The sequence below is a fragment of the Loxodonta africana genome, chromosome 5 (assembly GCF_030014295.1).
Source record: "Loxodonta africana isolate mLoxAfr1 chromosome 5, mLoxAfr1.hap2, whole genome shotgun sequence".
Classification (NCBI taxonomy): Eukaryota; Metazoa; Chordata; class Mammalia; order Proboscidea; family Elephantidae; genus Loxodonta; species Loxodonta africana.
In genome coordinates, this window is record NC_087346.1 from 102,903,618 (window position 1) to 102,919,658 (window position 16,041).

At 38.7% G+C, this 16,041-nt stretch overlaps 1 protein-coding gene across 17 annotated transcripts in view; it reads left to right on the forward strand.

The window, feature by feature from the left end:
* The window catches only part of CLOCK (clock circadian regulator), a 144,371-nt gene that overhangs the window by 56,810 nt on the left and 71,520 nt on the right, over positions 1-16,041 (forward strand). The window contains exon 1 of one of the 17 annotated variants that reach the window (XM_064285775.1): positions 15,011-15,588. The exons of the other annotated variants lie outside the window; for them this stretch is intronic. The gene's annotated coding sequence lies outside the window, so the exon portion shown is untranslated. Of the gene's footprint in view, positions 1-15,010; positions 15,589-16,041 lie in introns of those variants that run through there. 17 annotated transcript variants of the gene reach the window in all.

Below are 16,041 nucleotides of genomic sequence, written 5' to 3' on the forward strand. Positions count from 1 at the left end.
TGCTTCCCTCCTGTTTTTCTTTAGTCAGTTTGGCCAATGGTTTATCAATTTTGTTAATTTTTTCAAAGAACCAGCTTTTGGTCTTGTTGACTCTTTCAATTGTTTTCCTGTTCTCTAATTCATTTAATTCTGCTCTAATTTTTATTATTTGCTTTCTTCTGATGCCTGAGGGTTTCTTTTGTTGTTCTCTTTCTATTTGTTCAAGTTGTAGGGATAGTTCTTTGATTTTGGCCCTTTCTTCTTTTTGTATGTGTGCATTTACTGATAGAAATTGACCTCTGAGCACTGCTTTCACTGTGTCCAAAAGGTTCTGATAGAAAGTGTTTTCATTCTCATTGGGTTCTATGAATTTCTTTATTCCGTCCTTAATGTCTTCTATAATCCAGTCTTTTTTGAGCAGGGCATTTGTTCAGTTTCCAAGTATTTGATTTCTTTTCCCTGGTTTTTCTGTTACTGATTTCTGGTTTTATGGCCTTATGGCCTGAGAAGATGCTTTGTAATTTTTCAGTGTTTTGGATTCTGCAAAGGCTTGCTTTGTGACCTAATATGTGGTCTATTCTAGAGAATGTTCCATGTGCACTAGAAAAGAAAGTATACTTCATTGCTGTTGGGTGGAGTGTTCTGTATATGTCTTTCAGGTCTGATTGTGCATTTAGATCTTCTTTGTCTTCATTGAGCATCTTATTGGATGTCCTGTCCTTCACTGAAAGTGGTGTGTTGAAGTCTTCTACTATAATTGTGGTGCTGTCTATCTCACATTTCGGTGCTGCTAGAGTTTGTTTTATGTATCTTGCAGCCCTGTCATTTGGTGCATAAATATTTAATATTGTTATATCCTCCTGGCAGAAATGTCCCTTTAATCATCATATAGTGTCCTTCCTAATCCTTTGTGGTGGATTTAACTTTAAAGTCTATTTTGTCAGAAATTAATGTTGCCACTTGTGCTCTTTTTTTGATTGTTGTTTGCTTGATATATTTTTTCCATCCTTTGAGTTTTTGTTCATTTGTGTCTCTTCGTCTAAGGTGTGTCTCTTGTAGGCAGCATATAGTTTGATCGTGTTTTTTAATCCATTCTGGAACTCCCTGTCTCTTTATTGGTGCATTCAGTCCATTTACATTCAGTGTAATTATGGGTAGATATGAGTTTAGTGCTGTCATTTCAATGCCTTTTTTTGTGTGTTGTTGACAGTTTCATTTTTCCACTTTTTTGTGCTGAGAAGTTTTTCTTTGTCAATTGTATGTTCCTCTTTTTCACTGTAGTTGAATTTGTTTTTGCTGAGCCTTTATATTTATCTTGGTTTTTATTTTGAGCTGTGGGATTGTTAGTCTTCTTTGTGGCTACCTTAATATTTTCCGGTTTTTCTAAGTGTAAACCTAACTCGTATCTCCATATATCGCCTTGATTTCTTCTCCATATGGAAAATCTGTGCCTACTTTGTTTAGTCCCTCTTTATTGATTATTGTCATCTTTTACATAGTGACATCACTGATTCTCTGTTCTGAGCATTTTTTTTTTAACCTTATTTTAATTTTATGATTTCCCTGTCTGAGTTGTTATCTGGATGCTCTGTTCTGTGTGCTGGTATTGTGTTGATATCTGGTGTTACCGAATTTCTAACCAGAGAATTCCCTTTGGTATTTCTTGTAGTTTTGGTCTGGTTTTTACAAATACCCTAAGCTTGTGTTTATCTGAAATTACTTAATTTCGCCTTCATATTTGAAAGACAGTTTTGCTGGATATATGATTCTTGGCTGGCAGTTTTTCTCCTTCAGTGCTCTATATATGTCACCTTATTGCCTTCTTGCCTGCATTGTTTCTGCCGAGTACTCCAAACTTATTGAGTCTCCTTTGTAGGTGACTTTTCGCTTATCCCTGGCTGCTCTTATAAGTTTCTCTTTATCTTTGGTTTTGGCTAGTTTGATGATAATATGTCTTGGTGACTTTTCTTTTGGGATCTACCTCGTATGGGGTTCATTGAACATCTTGGATAGATATCCTTTCATGTTTCACAATGTCGGGGAAGTTTCTGCCAGCAAATCTTGAACAATTTTCTCTGTATTTTCTGTTATCCCTCCCTGTTCTGGCATTCCAATCACTCACATGTTATTTTTCTTGGTAGAGTCCCACACGATTCTTAGGGTTTCTTGATTTTTTTTAATTCTTTTGTTTGATTTTTCTTCAAATACCTTGGTGCCAAGTGCCTTATCCTCCATCTCCCCAATTCTGCATTCCATTTCCTCAATTCTGCTCCTCTGGCTTCCTATTGAGTTGTCTAATTCTGTAATTTTATTGTTAATCTTTTGAATTTCTGAATGCTGTCTCTCTGTGGATTCTTGCAGCTTATTAAATTTTTTATTAAGTTCTTGAGTAATCTTTTTAATTTTTTCAACTGCTTTATCTGTGCATTCCTTGGGTTTTTCTGTATACTGCCTGGTCTTGTTCCTGATGTCTTGAAGCATTCTGTATATTAATCTTTTGTATTCTGCATCTGGCAATTTCAGGAATGCATATTCATCCAGGAGAGTCCTTGATTGTCTGTTTTGGGAGTTTGTTTAAGGCATCATGGTCTGCTTCTTTATATGATTTGATATTGACTACTGTCTGTGAGCTATCTATAAGTTCTTGTAATAATTTATTTCATGTTTGCTCATTGTGTCCTATCTTGCTTTGTTTTGTTCCAGTTTACCCAGGTGGGCTACTGGAGTGCGCTAACTTGATTATTGGAGCCTTTGAAGCACTAACATCCTTTTACCAGATGGTTAGAGTTGTTACCAGGCATATGAGCCTATGCGTCCATTCATTGTTCTTGAATAGAATCAGCTCAGGTGTCCTGACAGTCACCTAGTGTGTGGTGTAGGCTCTCACCTATTGTCTTAGAGGAGTAGTGGTGATGGTTGTATGCATTGGTTTCTGGTAGCAGCAGGGGGTCACACTCTGAGGAGGGCAGGGTGCTGACAGCCTTCCCCCAAGTGTCAGTGAGGAAGGAGCATCTCTGTTCTCTAGAGTGCTCTGGCGGGTGGGCTCTGTAGCCGTACCTTAGGCACCCAGTGCTTATACCTGTACAGACGGGTAGGCATCACTATCCTCAGAGTCATTTCGCAGGTGGCTGGGTGGCGTGGATGGAGCCTCAGCCCTTAGGTCCCTGCTGTGGGTAGGTGAGGGCTCTGTTTAATAGGCAGAGTAGTATCAGACCTCCAAAACTTTCTCTCCACCGCACAGTTGAAACAATTATAGGTAGACCTCTAGCAGATTTGTCCTTACATTATAATAGCCATCTGGTTGCATATAGGGGTGAAAGCCAAAGTCAGTGGATCGCTTATGCCTGGACTGGAGCTGCTTTTGCTTTGAGCTTCCAGTTTAGGGGAGTTGGGAAAGTATTTTTCACCTGTTTGTTAATTAGCTCCTTCTCCCAGGTCAGGAGAATTGGTCAGAGAGAGCGTGGCATGTTCTATCTCAGTCCCAGGGAATTCAACTGCTAATGAATCCAGCTGGGATAGAAGTGGGCGGGATCAGATAGATAGGAGAGCGTAGTTTCGGAAGAAGGAGCTATTAGATCCACACAGTAAGTTAGACAAAATCACTTACCTTGTGTCAAGAGTGCTGTTTCATCTCAGATTCCAGAGGCGTGTGTGGCCTGTGTGCCCTGGCTGGGTCCCCGTGGATATTGCCCCAGTGGGTTACAGCTGTGTCCCGCATTTGCCTTCTTTAGCTGAAGCAGCTTTGTCCTAAACCCCACAGCGAGACCCATGGCATCACACCAGGAGGTCAGAGTGCTGGCACTTCGTTTGCCTTTTTTCACCGAAGCAGCCACTCCCTAAATGCTGTGGCCAGTCCCGCTGTAGACACGGCACAAGGTCAGGGGTGTGCCACTTTGCTTGCCTTATTTTGTGGAACCTGCTGTGTCTCAGGAAACTTCCATCAGTCCCGCTGCATTTGCACTAAAGAATGGTGCCGAGGAATTGGAGCTGAGGCAATGGACGGGCTCAGCAACTTGTTGCTGCTTCTGGACTATCTCTTACTCCCCTGTCACTCAGATCGATTCCTTAGTTCTGTATTTGATGCCCAGGGTTTGTAGATTGTCATATATGTAATCGATTGACTTGTTTTTTTGGGCCTTTGTTGCAAGACGGTTCAGCAGAAGCTTCTGACTAGTTAGCCATCTTGGCACCGCCCCCTCATATTTTTTTTTAAATAATTTTTATTGTTCTTTAAGTGAAAGTTTACAAATCAAGTCAGGCTGTCACATATAAACTTATGTACACCTTACTACATACCCCCACTACTCTCCCCCAGTGAGTCAGCCCGCTCTCTCCTTCCACTCTCTCCTTTCATGACTGTTTTGCCAGTTTCTAACCCCCCTACCCTCCCATATCCCCTCCAGACAGGAGATGCCAACATAGTCTCAAGTGTCCACCTGATGCAAGTAGCTCACTCCTCATCAGCATCTCTCTCCAACCCATTGTCCAGTCCAATCCATGTCTGATGAGTTGTCTTCACCACTCCTCATATTTTTATATATTAGTTTTAAGTTTTTAAATATCTTATAATCCATCCCTATGCCTATCTCAGTTAATATTTTATAGTACTACTTAATAATTAAATTTCATAACAGGCCCCTGGATGTTTATAGCACTGATGAAATTCTGTACTTCCTTTAGATTGATATAAATGTGTCCCTTGCTTTCTGAGGACCCAATTCAGAAATCTCTCTACACTTGGCTTTTTTAAAATAATAGGTTATTAATTTAATAGGAACAAAGGCTGGAGTTTAATTCATCTTGTTTGGTATCTGTTTCACACTTACAGATTATGCCATTTTTATGTATGGTGTATAGCACATAAATAGTTGTCCAAAAAGGAAAATATGTTCTCATATTCATTTGGGCATTAAACTAACAAACTTTTGCCATTCACAAAACATGCACAGAACCTGTTGTTGCCATACAACAATAAAGTTAGACTTCCAGTTGAGCAATTCACGCACCATGAATTGTCATTCACGTTATTTTTTTATTCCCTTGAAGAAACATGAACAGAAAAGATGTTAAGAAATTAGGAACTTATGTTGTGGTGGTAATAGTTTTTTTTTTTTTTTATGTATTAGTAGATCAAGTTATCCTTTAACTTTTCATCTTCTCCAGAAGATAGTTTATTTTGTCTTTATCAAAGAATGACTTGTTAGGTCACGATATGTAGTAGGCAGAATAATGGCCCTTCAGAGATGTCCATGTCTCAATTTCTGGAACCTGTGACTATGTTAAGTTACATGGGAAAGAGGAAATAAGGTTGCCAATCAGATGACCTTGAGATGGGATGAGTATCCTGGATTTTCTGAGCGGACCCAATGTAATCACAGGGGTTCATCTAAGGAAAGAAGGAAGCAGAAGAGAGAACCAGGTGGCATCCTGAGAAGGACTTGACCCACTGCTGACTTTGATATTGAAAGAGTAGAGCCATGAGCCAGGGAATGTAGGCAACCTCTAGAAGCTGAAAAGGGCAAGGAAATGAATTCACCCCTCTAGAACAGAACTGCTGACAACCTGATTTTAGCCCAGTAAGACCCGTATTGGACTACTTAATAATCTGCAAAACTGATGATAAATTTGTGTTGCTTTAATCCATCAAGTTTGTGGTACTTGTTACAACAGGTTAGGAAACTAATATACGGCGTCTCTGTTTTTTTTTTTTTCTTGAACATGACTTTTCTGTAGTTACTAGTTGAATTCTGATGTGAATGACAAAGTGATTTTTTTGAGCAGGTTACTCTTAGTTTATTATATTAAGAAGTCATTGATGTTGGTAATACGTTGGGCACTTAGGGGCATTAATTTACCCAGGGATCTTTATTTTTTATTTCATAGAAATGATGAGAAATTTCGTGTGGCTAGAAAATAGTAGGTGTATAGTGAATATAGTTTGGGAGACGAGGCTGGAGAAAGAGACTCAAGCTAGAAGGGAAAATTGGTGCCTTGTAAAAAGGTCCCTGGGTGGCACAAATGGCTTACACTTGACTATTAACCTAAAGGTAGCAGTTAGAGCCCACCCAGCAGTGCCACAGAAGAAGGGCAGCCTGGTGACCTGCTTCCGTAGATTACAGCCAAGAAAGCCCTGTGAAACACTTCTGTTCTATAACACATGCGGTCATCATGAGTCAGAATCGCCTCAACAGCAACAGGATTTTTTTTATGTGATAAAAAAATAATTTTCATAAATCTTGGTTTCAGAAGCCAGAAATTTATTTAATATTTGTATTATTTGTGCCTGTATTGGTAAATGCTATAAATTAGAATTATATGAGGTTTTTAATGAGAGCAAGAGTTTAATTGTTTTAGAGTTATAAACAACCATTGCATTTTTGCCATGGAATCCCTTATTTATATGATAAAAGTACAAAGGATTCAATGGCAGAAAGAAAGGATGGAGTTTGGACAAACATGAAAAAGGATTAAACAGTTCTGATGAAGGATAATGAACAGCTTGACCACTCTCTCATGTTTCCTGATCATCTAAAATAAGTTAGCCTTGTTCTTTTGTACCTTTTCTGGAATGAGAAACTGCAAGGACCCAGCAAGGTTAGGAAGCTAGGTCAAGAAAAAAGACATTAAGATAAATAATTTTATTGCTGGTGTTTTTGTTTTTGTAGTTTTACATTGAGCAGATCACATGCTCTCCCAGCTTGTGAGAGATTGGAGGATAAGGTGCTTGATATTGAGACTATGGAGAGGATGTGTTATTGAAAACGATGCCTTCCAGAGAATATCAGGGGGATAAGTGGGAAGTGGGGTGATGTGTACCTCCACCGCTGAGTCAGTTCCACTTGATAGCGACCCTATAGGGCAGAGTAGAACTGCTCCAAAGGGATTCCAAGGAGTGGCGGGCTGGTGGATTCAAACCTTTTGGTTAGCAGCCCGGCATTTAACCACTGTACCACCAGGCTCCCGTCAGTGTTAGTATAAGATTGTTGAAAAAGAGGAGATCAGGGAATTGACAGTGAAGATGTTAGGAGTCATTCATGTGGATTTTAAAATCATCAAAAACTATGCTAAAAGAAGTATTGGAGAGTTATACCCTCGGGAAATGAGGGGGTTTGTCAGTGACTACAACAAGGGGATAATAGCTGCTACAGCATGAGATTCAAAGCTGGAGATTTTAGGGAGAGAAGGGAAAAATTTAGAAATGACAGTGAAGAACAAGGAAGACATTTAGCCCACATCCAGGGCATAGTGACCTGAGACGTGTGAGAAAGAAAATGGCCATCATTTGAAAGGGCTGGAGCTTAAGCAGAGTTTCTAGAGAAGAGTGAGGTTTGAGTTGGCACAAGAAAAGTGTGCAGAGACAATGTCGAGGGTATAAGATGTTTTGTTGATGACATACCATCAGCTCCAGAGGACATAGTGAATGGGTTTGGGAAATCAGGAGAGGAAGGAAGAAGGAGTCAGTGTAGGGGATATACAAAGTGTATAGGGATGAGAGCCAAGGAGAATGGGAGATGACCTGGGAGTCTTGGGCTTCTTACGGTGTAAAAACAGTTTAAGGGAGGTGTCTGACCTCCTCTAGCAGCACAAGGGGGAAGGAGAACCAAGATCAATAGCACAAGGCTGATTCCTATGAGGGAGAAGTCGGACACGCCTCCTCTTTCTGCCACCTCTACCAATTCAGACACCAACTGTCCCTACCACAGCACTCTCTTCCGGGTTTGATAATTCATTGCAATGGCCACACAGAACTTACAGACCATACTCACAATTATGGGATCTGTTACAATTCTGGCTCAGGAACACTCAGGATACAGTTCTTCTGTTAGGATAGCCTCTTCCAAGCTGTGCTCACAGGCATGCCTCTCCCTGGCCCTCAGTGTCTGTCCACAGGCGCTCAGCTTTCTCTTTTCATGGGTCGGGAAGCCTACCGCACCATCTCCTGCTGCTGGGTCTCTCCTGCTGGTCTGTCCTTCCTTGGTGGTGGTGAGCCCCTCCTCCCTGTTCTGAGTCGTCTCTGTTTTAAGGCAAAACTGACCAGTCCCCTTAGTAGGCCACAATTACCCTTGCACACAATCACCTGGTAGCAGTACAAGACCATGGCTAGAAAGGCCACACACAAAAGTAATTAAGTATGGCACATGGTGACTGACATAAAAGGAATGTAGAGTATAATGGGATTAGTCTTGATGGCCTCCTAGGCAGATTGTTGTAAACACAGAGGAGAGGGGTTGGTAAGGCTGATTTATCAGAGCAGCCAGAACTTCGGGGCCTGTATTAATATTCTTTTGCTGCCATAACAAATTACCACAAACTTAATGGCTTAAAACAACACAAATTTTTTATCTTATAGCTCTGCAGCTCACAAATCAGCCTCCCTGGGCTAAAATCAAGGTGTCACAGGTCTGTGCTCTGTTCTGGAGGCTCTGGGGGAAAATTCATTTTCTTGGCTCGTGGCCACCTTCCTCCATCTTCAAAACCAGCAATGTTGCATCTCTCTAACCCTCTTCCATCTCATGTGTCTGACCACAGTCTCGAAAAGTCCTCTGCACTTGAAGGTTCATGTGATTACATTGAGCCTACTCAGATAATGCAGCGTAATCTTCCCATCTCAAGATCGTGAACCTCAATCATGTGTGCAAAGTCCCTTTTTGCAAGTGAGGGAACATTCACAGGTGCCAGGAATTGGGTCATGGACATCTGGGTGGGTTGGGGGGAGAGGGCATTATTCTACCCAGGACAGGAACCCCTCTTCCCTCCTGTTGATGTTTGTGTACAGACCAGGTACAGGCAGGCTGGTCTAAGTTCAGGGTTATGGTACCTGATTCATTGTGGGGTTTACTCTGTTGCACAGGCTTGAGTTCCCCCTGTACCTTCAGGTCTTGATTATATTGAGCTCATTTGAGCTGGGGAAAGGCTCAGGACTCTCTGTATCTCTGGAAAGGCAATAAGGTGCCCTGGTTTTCTGTGGACCAAACCAGTCCATTGACCAAGTCCATTACATGAATGGGGAGCTCAGATGTAATGTTATTTGAAAAAATGTTACTTGAGTCATTGGAGATAGTTTCATGTCCCACTAAGAGAGCTGTATTATTTTTTTTTTAGCTTTCTGTTTATTTAATGAGGTTTTGGAAGTAACCTTATATTTTGACATTTGACAAGCTAGAGTTCTAGTATCATTTGGCCTAAAGCATTACCTGATTAATTTATCATGAGTCAGAATCCTCTCCAATTCTAAGAGGTCTAGTTTATAAGGCTTTGGTTTGGGATGTGTGTCTGGGTATTGTAATATCAAGTTTTAAGTTGGTCTTAGTAACTGCTGTAGAATCAAGAATGTTTTTCATCTTGTAAAATTTTACATCAGTTGTGGTAAGCTAATGTTCATATATAATATCGAATAAATTGAGACCTACTGTTTAATTTCATCTCTCCCCATACATTAAAAAATTAATTTTAAAAGTATTTGGGTCTTTCTTGACAAGTTAAAATTGTTATCTTAGAAATAATTATCTTTTTAGCTATAATACAAATACCCACTAATCTGCAGAAGCAAGTTGCGGTTTTTTTGTTAAGTGGTGAAAAGACGTAGTTAAAGATTGTTGCTTGGGTTTTGTATTATGCTAGCACTACTTTTAATTAATGTTAATAAACCCATCAGTCCCAGAAACATCTGTGATATCAGATTTAACTAACCTAAATTCCAAAGTAGGTCAGTGGGTCAATAGGTTATTAGGTTAGGAAAAAAAAAATTATTGAAGTTTTCCTTTTTCAACTCAGGTTCTGGACTTAACCATTTTTAAATTAATAATTATTTTTATTACGTGAAAGCGAAAGGTTTTATTTTACTTAAATTATGTGAATAGTACATGGGAAAATAATCTCTGTTACTTAAGTTTTTGTTCTCTGCAGTGTTCTTTTTATGTATATAAAAACCAAACCAAACCAAATTGTTGCTGTTGAGTCAAATTCTGACTCATAGAAACACTATAGGACAGAGTAGAACTGCCCCCATAGGGTTTCCAAGGCTGTAAATCTTTACAGAAGCGGACTACCACATCTTTCTCCTGTGAAGCTGCTGGTGGGTTTGAACTGGCAACCTTTCAGTTAGCAGCTGACAGCTTAACCACTGCACCACCAGGGCTCCTTTATGTATAGCCAGGGCTCTAGTATTGGACAGTTAAAAGAAAAAAAGGGAACACTTAACTTTTTCTGATTATGAAAGTAATGCATGTCAATGGGAGAAAATTTAGAAAATACTACAGAAAAGATAAAAAAAAATCCATAAACTCATTATTCAGGAATAACCACAGTTGGTAATTTTGTTATATTTGAATTTGTGTTTGAAATATTTTGGTTTCATTGTTACTGCACTTAGGCATTTAGTTACTTTCTAGTTTTACTGTTTTAAATAGTAATAAAATATAAAACTTTGGATATGCTTCTCATTATTTCTCAAAGTGAAATTACTGGATCAAGGAACATAGATATCTTCAAGTTGTTAATACATCTCATCAAATTGCCTTTCAGAAAGGTAGTTCCAATTTACTCTCTTCAAGTAGTGTTCAGTGTTTGTTTCATCTGTCACTCACCAAAGTTATCAAATTCCTTGTTATTAAATATTATGTACACTTTAGAGCCGTTATCTTCTCCACACTGCAGTATTGGCATTGTTGACTTCCTGAAACACTATTTTCCTTTAATTTTAGTGATAACTGATCTTCTTGGGGTTCCTTCTGCTCTCTGATTGGTCCTTCCCAATCTATTTGATATTATTAACACTAATAATAGCTAAAGTTTATTGAACATTTGCTATTTCCCATGTCCCAACCATGTAACATATTAGTTAATTTAACCCTTAAAACAACTGTATGTGGTAGGTACTATTGTTATATCCGTTTCAGAAATGAAAAAAAAAATTAAAAAGGCACAGAGAGGAAGTGACTAAGACCCAAAATTAGTAAAGTGGCTGATCCATAATTCACATTCAGGAAGGCTGGTTCCAGAACCCATTCCTTTAAATTCTTGCTGTGCCTCCTTTGGATTTTACCAGTTACTCTTCTGCCTGCCTCTAAAATATTAATTTTTCATCAGGTTTCTCTTAGCCTTGTTTTTTTTTCATTTTATATGTTCTTCTTAGGAAGCCCGTCTACTCATTTCTGTAGATATGTTGATGACTCACAATCTACATCTTCGGCCAGTTCTTAATGTCAAACCCTCACTTCCAACTGCCTCCTGGACATTTGCCTGTTGTGTGTCCCACAGATAGCAGAAACACAACATGCCCCAAACTGAATCCATTTTCTTCACTATTTTTGAGGCATCTGTAACATTGCAATGAAGAGCATAGTTCAAGCCAGACTGTCAGAGTTCATATCTCAGCTTTACTCCTGACCTTGGCCAACTTACTTATTCTCTCTTTGTGCTTCAGTTTCCTCATCTGTAAAATGGAGGGCATAATAGAGCCTGGCTCGTATGATTCTTGAGAGGTTTCAATGACAGAAAACTTTGACCAATACCTGGTGCATAGTAAATGTTCAATAAATATTACTCACTGCTTCCATTATGATCCCTTCCCACTCCCCTCAAATCTGTTCCTTTCTGTGTTCCCTACCCAACCCACGGATGTGTCTAAACCAGAATTTGGATGATTCTCTTGACTGATAACAGCTCCTCGCTTCTGATCGTTAATCAGTTACCAAGCTCGGTCTAGCCATCTTCCAAAACAAAAAACCAGACCCGTTGCCTCTGAGTCAATTTCAGTTTGTAGTGACCCTATAGGACCCTATAATACAGAGTAGAACTGCCCCATAGGGTTTCCAAGGAGTGCCTGGTGGATTCAGACTGCTGACCTTTTGGTTAGCAGCTGAATGCTTAACCACTGCGCCGCCAGGGCTCCAGTCCTCTTTTTAGTATCTCTTAAATTCATGTATTTCTTCCTATTATCTCTATATTATTTTGCCTGAATTATTATAATAGCCTGCTTCTGCAAGTCTCCTCGACCTTAGTCTTGCCCCTTTCCGATCCATTATAACCAGATTGATCTTTCAAAAGAAAAATAATCTGTTCGTGTGACCTTTCTGTCTAAAACCTTTCAACGTCTTCACATCGCCATCACTAAACCAAGCCATATCCACTGCTGTCGAGTCGCTTCCGACTTATAGCGACCCTATAGGACAGAGTAGAAATGCCCCATAGGGTTTCCAAGGCTGTAGACCTTCACGGGGGCAGACCACATCTCTCTCCCATAGAGCAGCTGGTGGGTTTGAACTGCTGACCTTTTGGTTAGCAGCCAAGAGATTTAACCACTGCACCACCAGGGCTCCTGTGAACTACCTGTAGTACCCTGAAGTCACAGTTGTTTCTTATGTCTCCAGGCTATTGCGTATACTGTTCTGGGATCGGTCACATTTCTCCATCTCTGCCTGGTTAATTTCCATCCGTCCTCCAGATCTCAGCTTTAGGTATTGCTTCTTCCAGGAGCCTTTAACTTCCTGCTGTCCGTCCTGTATATTCACATAGCACCTTGTGCATATCTGCGGGAAGCAGTGACTGTCTGATTCATTTTAAAATTAGCATCAGCACAGTGTTGGACACTTGTATGTGGTGCTCAGTAAATATTTTCTGAATAATAAATATATGAAGCATCATTTTTAAAAATCATTAATACATCATGTTTTTACTTACATTTCTTTGATTTCTAGCTAGGAATAATTTATATATTTACTAGACATTTGTTTTTTTCATGGCTCATTAATTGTACTTTTTGCTCATTTTTTTGTTGGGTTTTAGCCTTTTTCTGAATAACTTTAAAAGACCCTTGTATAAAGAAGATATTAACGTTTTGTCATGTTGCAAATGTTTAGCCAAGTCTTTTTATTTTGAAAGGGGAGGTTACCATTTGTGCTTATTTTGTTAAGTAATAATAGCTATCACTATACATTCAGTGCCCTGGTAGTGTAATGGTTAAGAGCTCAGCTGCCAGCCAAAAGTTTGAACCCACTGGCTGCTCCTTGGAAACCCTGTGGAGCAGCTCTACTCTGTCCTGTAGGGTTGCTATGAGTCAGAATCGACTCGATGGCAATGAGTTTGGGTTTGGTTTTGGTTTTTTATCACTAAACATTGGAGCCTTGGTGGTGCAGACGTTAAGAGCTCAGCTACTAACCAAAAGGTTGGCAGTTTGAATCCGTCAGCCACTCCTTGGAAACCCAGTGGCACAGTTCTCTGTCCTGTAGGGTCGGTATGAGTCAGAATTGACTGGACTGCAACTTTTTTTTTTTTTTTAATCACTGCTTGTTTATACGATACATTTATTCTTTACAACAACTCCTTTAGGTAAGAATTCTGAGCCTTAGGAAGATTAAGTAACTTGTCCAGAGATTTTCATTTCTGCTTTTTTCTGTCTCCGTAGTCTTCACTTGAATACTTACCACTTCTCCAGCATGTTGATTTTGATAGTTTAACTGTAACTGGGTAATTCCGTCCCAAAGTACTTAAAACCAAGTAGGTTGCTGGGATCTGGTTTCTGAATTTTGCTTCATGCAAGTGTAAGAATTCAGTCCTATTGCTCCTGGTGTTTTTGACGCACACCTCTTAATTTTATTTGATTTTCTCAATTTCTAGTTCTTCCCTTTTTTATTGCTATTGTATTACATATGCAATATATTCTTGATTTTTTTTTAGAATGGGACAGAAGCAAACTTGAATGTAAAGTTTTGCTCCAACTTTAATGTGGCAGGGTTGGGTTTGTCTCAAATTCAATTATTTACCAAAATTCATTGAGTTTATAATAAGTATCAGGTACTCTGACAGGTCCTAGTAATAGATGAATAAAGTATCACCCTAGCTTTGAAGGAATTCATGATCTAGATGAACTTTAACGAGAACGTTGTAGTGATAGGCCACTTCTGCAATGGCAGGAACGTTTTTCATTGCTTCTGAAAAATAGTAAGAATGCAGTAACTCTTGATTTCCTTGTTATTTAATGAAAGAACATTGACCGGCACCTGAAGTTCATTCTACACCAGAAATTTTAAGTGAGTAAAATTGACCTTAATTTTCTTCCTTGAAGGTGAAAATAAGAACTAAAGTAGACAATAAAATAAAGTGGAAGAGATGATAGGGGAAGAAACAATGTGAACTAGCCACAACATGGACAGTTAGCTCCTTAATAAATAATATGTAAAAGTTTTTTTTGAAAGATCATCAGTCACTATTGGGTTATGACTTTTTTGTACATCAGCCGATGCAGAGACTTCAGTGAAAGTAATTCATACGTTTTCATTAGAATTCTTAAAGCAGATCATTTGATTAAAATTTTGTTTTTATCAAACTTTGAGTGATTTTATCCTAAGTAGTGTATATTTGGAATTTTGGGGGACTAGTTTATTTTTTTAGTTCATAGGAAACCTATTAGGTAGTAAATAGTCTGGTAACCCCGGCGCTTTGCGGGTTTTACTTATTTATTATGTAAATATACTTGTTACCCTTTGGATCATGCCCTTAGTCTGTATCAAGGGCTACTATAAAAAAGGCCTAAGAAATCCTCTGTTGTTAACTAATTCATTCAATTTCTTAATTGCCTATAATTTCTAACATAGAGTTTAAATTCATTTTGATCTTTAAATACATATTGATCTGAAATGTGTAATTGACATCCCTTTAATGTATTATGCCTTTACTGTCTATAATTTTTACTATAATAAAAATGCACGTTGAAAGAGACCAAGTCTACCCTAAATTTATATTTACCTTAAACTCTTCTAGTCATAGATACATTTTATGATTTAAACATTACAAATTATTTTATATGAATTTAAAGTGCCCACCAACTTTTAGTTTTATTCTTGATTATTCAGTTACTTTGTTTTCTGGTAAAAACAACTTACAGAATTTAAAATTTATGTACATGTTTGTGACAAAATTCTAAATTTTATGTTGAAGAATTATTTTTAAAACTTTTTCATGATAAGCTTCTATATAAGATGAATAAATCTAACTTTTTTTTTCTTATTTAAATAGAATTCTGGGACTGATGGTCAGCCATAGAGAATACTTTGAACCTAGAGTTTTCTGAAGAGTCAGTTCAAAGATTCAGAATAGAAAGGGTTGTATCATAGGAGCCACCATGAAATGCCATTTTTCCAGAAAAACTTATAAAAGATTTCATGAACTGTTCTTAGCATACTAATTTGAGGAAAGTTTTATTTTTAAATTTTTCTTTTATGTTAATTTATTAATACAATTTATTTATTGTACACCAGCTATATTTCAGATACTATTTTAGATACTGGGGATGTAGTGATGAACAAGACAGAAGCTGTCCCTGCTCTCAAAAGGATTGCATTCTAGAGGAAAGGGAGAAAAATAATGAACAAATGAGAAATCTGTGTTAGTACTGTGCAGAGAATTAAAATAGATAATGTGATAGAAGCTGGTGACTGCTTTTATCAGGTTTAGAGAAGGCCTCATTGACGCAGGGACATTTTAGCTGAGATCTGAATGACAAGAAAATGTCAGCCTTGTGAAGATCTGAGAGAAGAGCTCTACAGGCAGTGAGAACAAGCTTGAACATGGGATGCTCAAGGAAGAGAAGAGCAGTTTGGCTGAAGCCTAGTAAGTGATGGTGAGAATATAGAGAGATCAGGTTGAAGAGAAAACTGGGAGAGGAGCACATTTACTGAAGAGAATCAAGAGTTTTGTTTTGGCTATATGATAACTTTAGACACTGTTTATGGCTTGAATTAGGTACCCCTGAAATATGTATTATAAGCCCTAGCCTCTATGCCTGTGGTTATAATCTCATCTGGGAATGGGTTGTCTTTGTTATGTTAATGAGGCATGGTTTGAGCCAGTCTCTTTTGAGATTTAAAAAGAGATTAAAACAAGCAAGCAGAGACAGAGATGGGGCAAAATAGATTCCAAGACACATGGAGATCTCTAAGGAACCAGGAAGCAAAAGCTGAAGAGATAAGGACCTTCCTTCAGAGCCCACAGAGAAAGCCTTCCCCTCAAGCTGGCGCTCTGAATTCGGACTTACCAGGGTCGCTATGAGTCAGAATCGACTTG